An 8619-nucleotide genomic window follows, 5' to 3' on the forward strand; every position below is an offset into this window, starting at 1 on the left:
GCAGTGCAGCTACATTATTGAAGAGTTGAGGATCTTCCTCTTTGTAGCTAATGATCCAGTCCTCTCACCACTTACTCCAAACCAAACTGTACATTGTTAATGGCACTAAGCTTTTCACGAATGGGAACACCTTAATCAATATACTGAAAAATTTCATCTATTAGTATTCAAGGATTTGAATTTTCAAGGATTTTTTTTCAGTTGTTTTCATTGTTTCCAACAATGTCTTCTATGATCCTATAATGGTACTGCATAAATCCTCAAGTGAACTCATTAGTGCGTATCGGGTTCATCAGTATCTAAATAGCTTCCACTGTGTGTAGCAGACAGACCCCGTTCATGTGCTGGAGCAGGCAAGTAATGTCGGTTGTCTTTATTCATTCTCACACTCTCACTTCTTACTGCTCTAAAAGTTTCTATTTACATATTCTCCTCTGTTGATGCAATTTTGACTAGGGTGATGAGTGAAAGGACAACTTTGGTTTCTCAAATAAAATAATGAAGCAAAACAATTGGTTCACTAAGCACTGTTACCTTTAAGATACGTTAATTATTAAGAAAAAGATGATATGGATCGAAAGTACAAAGCCTTCTTAATTAAGGGCAGTGAAAGGAGCAGTTTTCTGGGAACGAGAGAACAACAAAACGTAAATGTGTGTACAAAAATATGCCCCAGAAAAGATATGCAAATGTGCTGACTGTGGAAAAAAAGGAAGTGTATTTAGCTGAGAACATGGAAGGCTTTGAACTGCATGAGGACTATTTCTGTATGAATACTTCTTCCTAGAACGATGAAAAGGGAAATAGACACTGACTGACATCTCCTTTCTGGCCCAGTGAAGCTGATGAAAGCTTCTCAGCCAAAACCATAACCAACTGGAAATAGAATTTTGTTCAAAATTTTTTTTCTGTGGGTAAAGGGTGTAGATTTTGATGGAAAATTTAAGAATTTCAGTGCCTTGGATCTTTTATTCAGAACCACTGATTACACGTCTAAGTCTTAATTTCACTTTTTGGGGGTTTTTTTCCTCCTCTATGGTGACTTTTCAAGGCACCTATCTTCTCAGACTTCAGAAAAATGACAGGGCAGCAGAAGGGACAAAATGCAATTATTTCTCATTCTGCAAATCTTAACAATTGATGGTAGCAAAAAAGTATTTTTTCTTCTGTAGGCTCAAATGTCCAGCTGCTAGGCCAGATCCCTCCCCAAATGGAGATTGGCCTGCAATGGCTAAGAAGCTAGAATAAATAAAAAAACAGCAAAATTAAGAGAATTACCTGGTTAATTAAGAATCAAATGAATATATATTGCAGCTTGGGGTACCGTCCCTCAGCTGATAAAATGTTTTATAGCAATGATCATAAAACCACATGTCATTTCCTTTGTCTATATTCTTTCTGGGCTTTGAGAATACGCTCAAGAGATCTTGAATTGTGTCTCCTGAAATGACAAACCTACACAATTCAAGTGTTGTCATACGATAGGTGTACGAAAGAGCGGAAATCTTGCAGATCCCGCTGGCAGCATCGATGCCAATAGCGTTGGCTGGAGGTGCAAATGTTCCTGCCGGAGCCGTTGCGGTGGAAATGTGCACCAGGCGAACAGCTGCCCTCCTTGCTCTGCAGGCAGATTCGGCGTGCTGAAATAGCTGCTGCGTAAAGCGTGGAGAGACAAGAGCAGATAAGCACTATTTCAGCTGTAAAGCACAGGAAGATGTGTTTCCCATTGTAACTATAAAAAGTATTTTAATGTTTATGCAGCATTCATTCTCATCTCTGAGTGGGGGATTTATACAGATTATTTGCTGTACATAAAGATAGGAAAATACCCCAAATATTCCATTATGTTATTTATTCCTCCACAAGCACTCATTACGCAGCTTATTTTCCAATTAATCCTTACTATCAAACAAATGTTATTCTCCTTCTCCATCCCCAATGGTAACTTCCTTCTTGTGAAACAGTTTTTCAGTGGGGGAATTAATGAAATGACGCTTGGTGATGTTGCTGCTGTTAAAAGAATAATTGTGTAACAGCAAGTAGGAACCGTGCTGTTTAAGAAAGACCATTTACAAAAAGAGAAAATGCAGTAGTCTTCAGAAAGATTGTTTTCATGGCAGATTGTAACTCAGATGTGCATCTGAATGAGGGAAAGTGGAAGATAAAGAAACGGGAGGGATTTGTTATTTCTCCTTTCTCCTCTTCCCTAGTTTTAGACTTCCTTTAGTGTGGCCCCTCCCCAAAGCTTCCTAAAGAAATTGAACTGTGAAGGATGGAAGTTTTTCACATGGATACGAGTTATTGAAAGATAGAAATCAATGAGCAATAATAAATGACTGGGTTGCTCAATGGAGAGATGTCACAGGAGAGTCCTTTGGGAACTAGTGCTGGTCCTGGGCTGTTCTACATCTTCGTAGATAATAGCTTGTGAAGTGTGTGATGATGTAGTGAGTGTGTTCACTGATGTGACATTGTTTAGGACAGTTAAAGAAAAATATTGAAAAAATAAAGGCTTTAAAATATGTACAGAACAGTTTCATGCTATAGAGTGTCTAGGAAATAAAAAAAAGGCAGATGAAATTCAGTACAGATTTAAGTAAATTAATGTTCATGAAGAAAATACACCTGATACTGCATGCACAGTAATGGGCTCTGAACTGATTATTGTCATGATGGTGTTATCACAGGTCTTGAAAACATTTAGTCAGCGCTCCATAGTGGGCAAAAGCCAAACAAAATTAGGAAAAGAGAAGGAAACAGAAGAAGAAAAACCAGTTTGGTCATTGCAGTAAACCGTGAGTGCAGTTGAAAGGCTAGCAGTTCTCTGCATGGAAGAGAGATAATGGAGGAAGAGATTATAGAAAGCTGTGAAATCCTGATAGTCACAAAAAAAGTGCACAGGGAATTACTATTCACAGAATCACAGAAACACAGAATCAACTAGGTTGGAAGAGACCTCTGGGATCATCGAGTCCAACCTTAGACCTAACACCAGTGTGTCAACTAGACCAGTGACTATTCCTTGTCTCCTATACAACTACCAGGAGCCCTCAAAACAAATTATCAGATTGCAGACTGAGAACAAGCAAAAGAAGTTACTTCTCCACACAGTGTGCAGTTAAACGCTGGAAGTCACCACCACAGGATGCTGTGGATTGTAACAGGCTTACATGGTTCAAAATGCAATTAGAAAAATCAATGGAAGAGAGATCCATCTGCTAAATGCAAAGATGACCTGCCTGGCTCAGGAAGCTCCTAAGCTGCAAATTGCGGCAGAGTGAGAAAGTGTCACAGATGTAGCACTATACATGTACCCTGTTTTATCTTCTTTCTGACAATTTGCCACTGGCCATGGTTGGGACACAGGATGTTTAACCACCTGACTCGTGGTGGTTGTTCCTGTCAGGTGATGGGTACAGTCAGGAAGGTGGAAGGAGTAGCTTGCCTTTCCTGAGAGCTGTGGAGGTCTAATTGGGTAGTAAAGGGCTAAATGGTAAGACAGCTGCTTGATGCATTTTCAGAGAGGGAGTAAGCAGTGATTTTGGGAGAAGAGATGGAGCAAAATATACTGAGATGGGAAAAGCCAAGCCTCTTGGGAATCATAGAATGGTTTGGGTTGGAAGGGATCTTAAAGATCATCTTGAGAAACACCTTGGCTATTCGTGTTGGCTTTTGCAAGGAGGAGGTGGATAGAACTGCATTTTCAGAGAGAGTTATCTGAGGCACGTGAAAACTGCTGCTTCAGAGAACTCAGGTAGGTCATTACCTGCCATGGTGACCATGGCATGGCTTAGAGCCAGGAGAGGCTCAGCTCCTCCTGTCCTGCACAGGCGAACCTCAGCAAGAAGCTGACTTGTCAGAGCTTTTTGCATGGAGATAGGGCTGAGCTCTTGGGACCTACTTCCACACGTACAGTCAGAGTGTGCAGTAACACTGGCTATGAGACCTCACGCGAGTGGAGGTTTGCAAGGTTGGATCAACAAACAGCCTGTTGGGCTTCAGTTATATTCTTACCTGTTTAGGTAAAGGTGACTTCATTTTGTTCAATTTATTATTCAAGTTTATATTTGCCTTAGGAGGAAAGAGAGTTTTGCTTTACTCTGTGGAGAAGAATGCAAGTAGATGGGGAGTATGTTTTTTACATATTGAGTATCTGGTGGCTTAAAGGTTGAGCTCAGTTGCATAACCTGAGGGCTACATGTCTTGGTGTACTGAACAACTACAAAGAAGTCATTGTTTTCTGATATTCTTTTTTTTTTTTTTTTTAAAGTAAAATTCACATTTGAAATCTCTTTTAAGCAACACTTTGAAGTAGAATGTAGCTCCCAGAGGTGGGTAATCTTAATGCTAATTTACTATACAACAATGTGCATTATTAGAGGACATGTGAATGATTCATCCAGTGAATGAAGAAAAATTATTCCAAATGATTATTGATGAGTTAATCAAGATAGCCACGTCAACTTTCTTTTGTCCATTAGTGTGAACAGTATTTCACAATCATAATAATAAGAGCCAAATGTTAATGGCGGAGGTAATCAGATCCTAATGAAGAGCACTGAAAAGTGCTCTCTTTAAATAGCTCACAGTTTTCATAATCACTGGAGTGGTCAGTTGGTCCCATGATTCTTCATATTTCATAATGTATGTTTACTATCAGCTTTTGTTTTTAATTTCCTTTTTCTTTCTCCAGAAGGTTAGTGAACAGAGAAATTAAGAATTCTTTCTAAGAGAAAAGGATTTTACACCTGGAATTATAGGTAGCTAGGAGCCTACTTCTGCCTTTAATTTCTGTTCTTCATATAATTCTTTTGTTGAAAATAACCACTATAATTTGTAAGAGCTCAGCACAGGCTTAAGCCTTGTCGAGCTAACTAAGACCCTTGACTGCTCTGGTGTGGGAGCCTTTTGGGGAAGAATATTTTAACTGCTATCTTTCGCAAGTAGTATGCTTGTGATCCACAAATACACAGTTCAGGAACTCGTTTGTGTGACTGATCATGTGAGTAAATTTACTCAAATAGCTTTTCAGGATCAGTGCCTTTCTCCTTGCTTGTATACTTGACTTGCCTTTCTCTCCCTGCAGTATCTGAGACTGTTCTTTGAAAGTATGTTTTCTCCTTCAGTGTAACATTTGAAAAATCAATTACAATGATAGAATTTCGTGTCATTTTAGGCCAACGGACTTGCCAAGTGCCTGTAGTTCAGACTGGTCCACAAAACATCCATCCTGCTTCCTCCCTCTTTTCCCAAGTGATGAAACTTTCTAGCAATCTCTAATAAAATTGAGACTGTTAGTGTAAAAGATCAAAAGCCAAAAAATTAGAAAGTGCCACAGGAATGCCCTAGGTCACTGCAGTGGCAGCAGATTGCAATAAAAGAGAAAAAAGCAGTTTGGCCTGAGGGGAAATGCCTTTCTGACTTGAGCGGTCCTTTCCAGTTCTCTTTCCTGGACAAAACCCTTTCCATCTACAAGTCCCTCATTTGACGGATTGCTCTGGAGGCTGGAAGGGGTAACTTGAATGGTTCAGCTACTCACAGTTTGTAAGGTGGGAAGAACACAATGTTATTTTGCTGTACCATGTATCTGCAACAACTCTGATGTCATTTTGCACAGGGACATGGCATTGTCAAGTCATTCCTCAGACTGCAAGGGCCATGCACCAGACTGGGAAAGACCTTTAATGAGCAGGCCCAAGCCCAACTAATCTATGTCCTACAGACTACTCAAGCCTCATCCACACAGCTCGATTGCCTGTCTCACATCACTGTTGTCCAGATGCTCATTGCAAGAAGGGGAGTGTGGCAAACCTGCCTGCTGAGATGCTGCCTTGCATGCAGCTCCCCAGAAACATCTCTTCTTATTTGTGTGGCAGACCATGTTAGTGGGAAGTTAGGAACCTTGTGGGCTTGGCCCACTTGTCAAACTCTCAAAACACTGCAGCATGTGCTCCAGGGGAATTGCAACTGTGGACCATGATGCAACTTTAAACTCCCCCGAACAGGATAATAGATGTAGACTGGTGTTTCAGCAGCTGCTGAATTTGTAATGATGCTCACTGGAGAAGGATTTGACAATGATGTCCTACTGAAGGTTGTGACAAAGTTTAAAATTTGACTGATCTCTAGATGTGCAAGTCTACGACAAGGAACAACCCTGACATGGCAAGAAGTTGAGCTGGCTGGGAGAGTCCTTGATCAACATCTCCTGTAGATCCAGCACAGGCAGCAGCACATGGCCCTGGCTGCACAGGCAGTGTGGTGCAGTAATGATGCAACAGTGTCCTCCTCTAAAGGTCTCCAAGGAGGTGTTTCCCACATGGCTGCTGGGTGACTCAGACAGCATCTGCACAATGTCAGGTAAAGTGCGTGGCACCAGGAGAAGGAAGATGCTACCCAGTGAGATTGACCCTATTCTTGCAGGAGGCTCAGGTCTCCACAGAGCCGGAGGATGCATGTCCAAGCCCTTTGCCATTGAGGGGAACTATTGGGCAGGAATACAAAATCTCCTACTGTTTAGAGCCTGCCCAGGCTGCAAGGAGGCAACTGGCGTTCTTTGTGGTTTAAAATATTTCATTTGTTTTTCAGACTCAACTCTTTGGGAACATTCTCAGAAATCCAGGGGATAGCTGTATTTGGGGGATGCATAAACATGCTGATAATTACGGGAGCTATTTGCTGTGACTCTTGCCCACTACAATAATTTGAGATGGTAGAGACAGTTACAGTGTCAAATGATAAGTGAGAAGGAAGATCTGACAACTTTATTACGGTTATTGCCGTTTGAGAAGCCACTACACAGCTAGTAAGTGTACACTGTATTTAGCACGTCTTGCTGTTTCCTCCTGAAAGGGAGAACGTCTTGGACTGTTAGAATTAACTGCACCATAGCGTAGGTCAGAAACACACTAACAAAAACTAGAGGCAAAATTTGCCTTAAAATTATTCTAAACTCTCTGGGATGTATGTGCATGTGTATACACCAGCATGGCATTAGGAAAGCCAGGGGGACGATACTTTTGCTGCTAGGGGCTTGCAAATAATAACTTTACTTTTCATATTCTGTTAGCTTCTGTTGCTAAGCTGAATTTGCCCTGGTGCATTGGTGTGCATTTGCTTGTACTGTCTAGGGATGGAGGGAAAATTCGAGCACATTTTTGGAAAGTGTGGCCCGTCTAAGGCATAAGTGTACATGCGACACCAGGCACTGTCACATATACATCGGAAGGACCAACTTGTCCTGGCCTGATAGCAACTTTTGAAGTCAAGCGTGTCTGGCAAGCTATATAATAGAGGTAGGCCTGTAAGTTCAGAGTTCCTCTGACTCCTGGGTACTGAGGGTTTTGGGAAGTAAACTTCATTACTAGTTTTCATTTTGTGTCCTGAAATGATCTGGTCAAAACATAGGATGTGGCATTTCCAAGAGTCTAGTGGGAATGAAAATCAGATCTGGAGCCAAATCCTATGGTTTAGCACATCTGTACTGGAAAGAGAATATCATACTTCTATGTTATAATCATTTGATATACTTCTATACTGTGTACTCTACCCAAGAGTAAGCTCTCTTATGCTGTTTTATGCAAGAGTAAAGTTGGGATGAACTGCCTTAATGGGAATTCCCTGAGTCTTGTTCTTGACCCTGCCATGCTGCTTATTCCTTCTCACTTCTGTAATGCTTTTTTTTTCCCCAAACACCATTATATTATATAAGCTATTAGTAGGAGACTCAAATTATCACTTGGGTAAGATTTTGTCTCCTTTTTATCTCTTTTTCTTTGCATTATCTGACCTTTAGAAAAATACCATTAAAATACATTTTCTGCTGTACATAAATGATTTTAAATGAATTGTTTACTAGAGGTGACGTTTACATGCAGTGTGAGTTACTTATGCATGTGAACGAAGAGATTAAGAGAGCTTTTTTATATCAGGTGTACAGTATCACATTTCTGTTAAGTGTCCACCTGCCATCAGTGGCCTTGTAAGACCTTTGACATTTGATTTATAGGTTACAATCAAATTTCTTGCCCATTGCTGAGCTGCTGCCGATTTTACTTTTAAATGCTTGTTATCTTCTTGAGACACTTGCTTGTGAACTTAGCCAGAGATGCAACATGATGCTGAATTCTACTGTATGTCTGCGAGTCATTAATTTCAACCTATTCATGTCCCCATCTTGTTCCCTCTGAGGCTGCTGCCTTTGATTGAACCAAAGCCTTGCGTTCACACAATATGTAATTTGTGTAAATGTATATATTGTTTAGCTCTCATGCTCTTAGTAATCAATCTGTCTGTAACAAAGGCTTATCTTTCCCCAGGAAGGGAGGTCGGGCAGCAATGGTGGTCTTGAAAACAGCAGTCTGGAATTGCTGATGGCTTAGAGCAGCAGCCTGATGCCGTACTCCTGCTGTAAGATCAGCACCCTGAGCTGGAGGAACAAAAAGCAGGACTCTGCCTCTGAAAGTGTGGCCCATGAGATAAGGCAAGCCAGCACAGAGTATTTCATGCTCATTCCCTGCAACCTCCTCTTGCAGTTTCATGCCTGGCTCCTCCTGTGTTTGCTACAAAGTCCTGTTCTCTTACACATCTAATCAAGGATGACACATAAGCAGCTGGCTG

This window comes from Nyctibius grandis, chromosome 4, assembly GCF_013368605.1.
Source record: "Nyctibius grandis isolate bNycGra1 chromosome 4, bNycGra1.pri, whole genome shotgun sequence".
Lineage (NCBI taxonomy): Eukaryota > Metazoa > Chordata > Aves > Nyctibiiformes > Nyctibiidae > Nyctibius > Nyctibius grandis.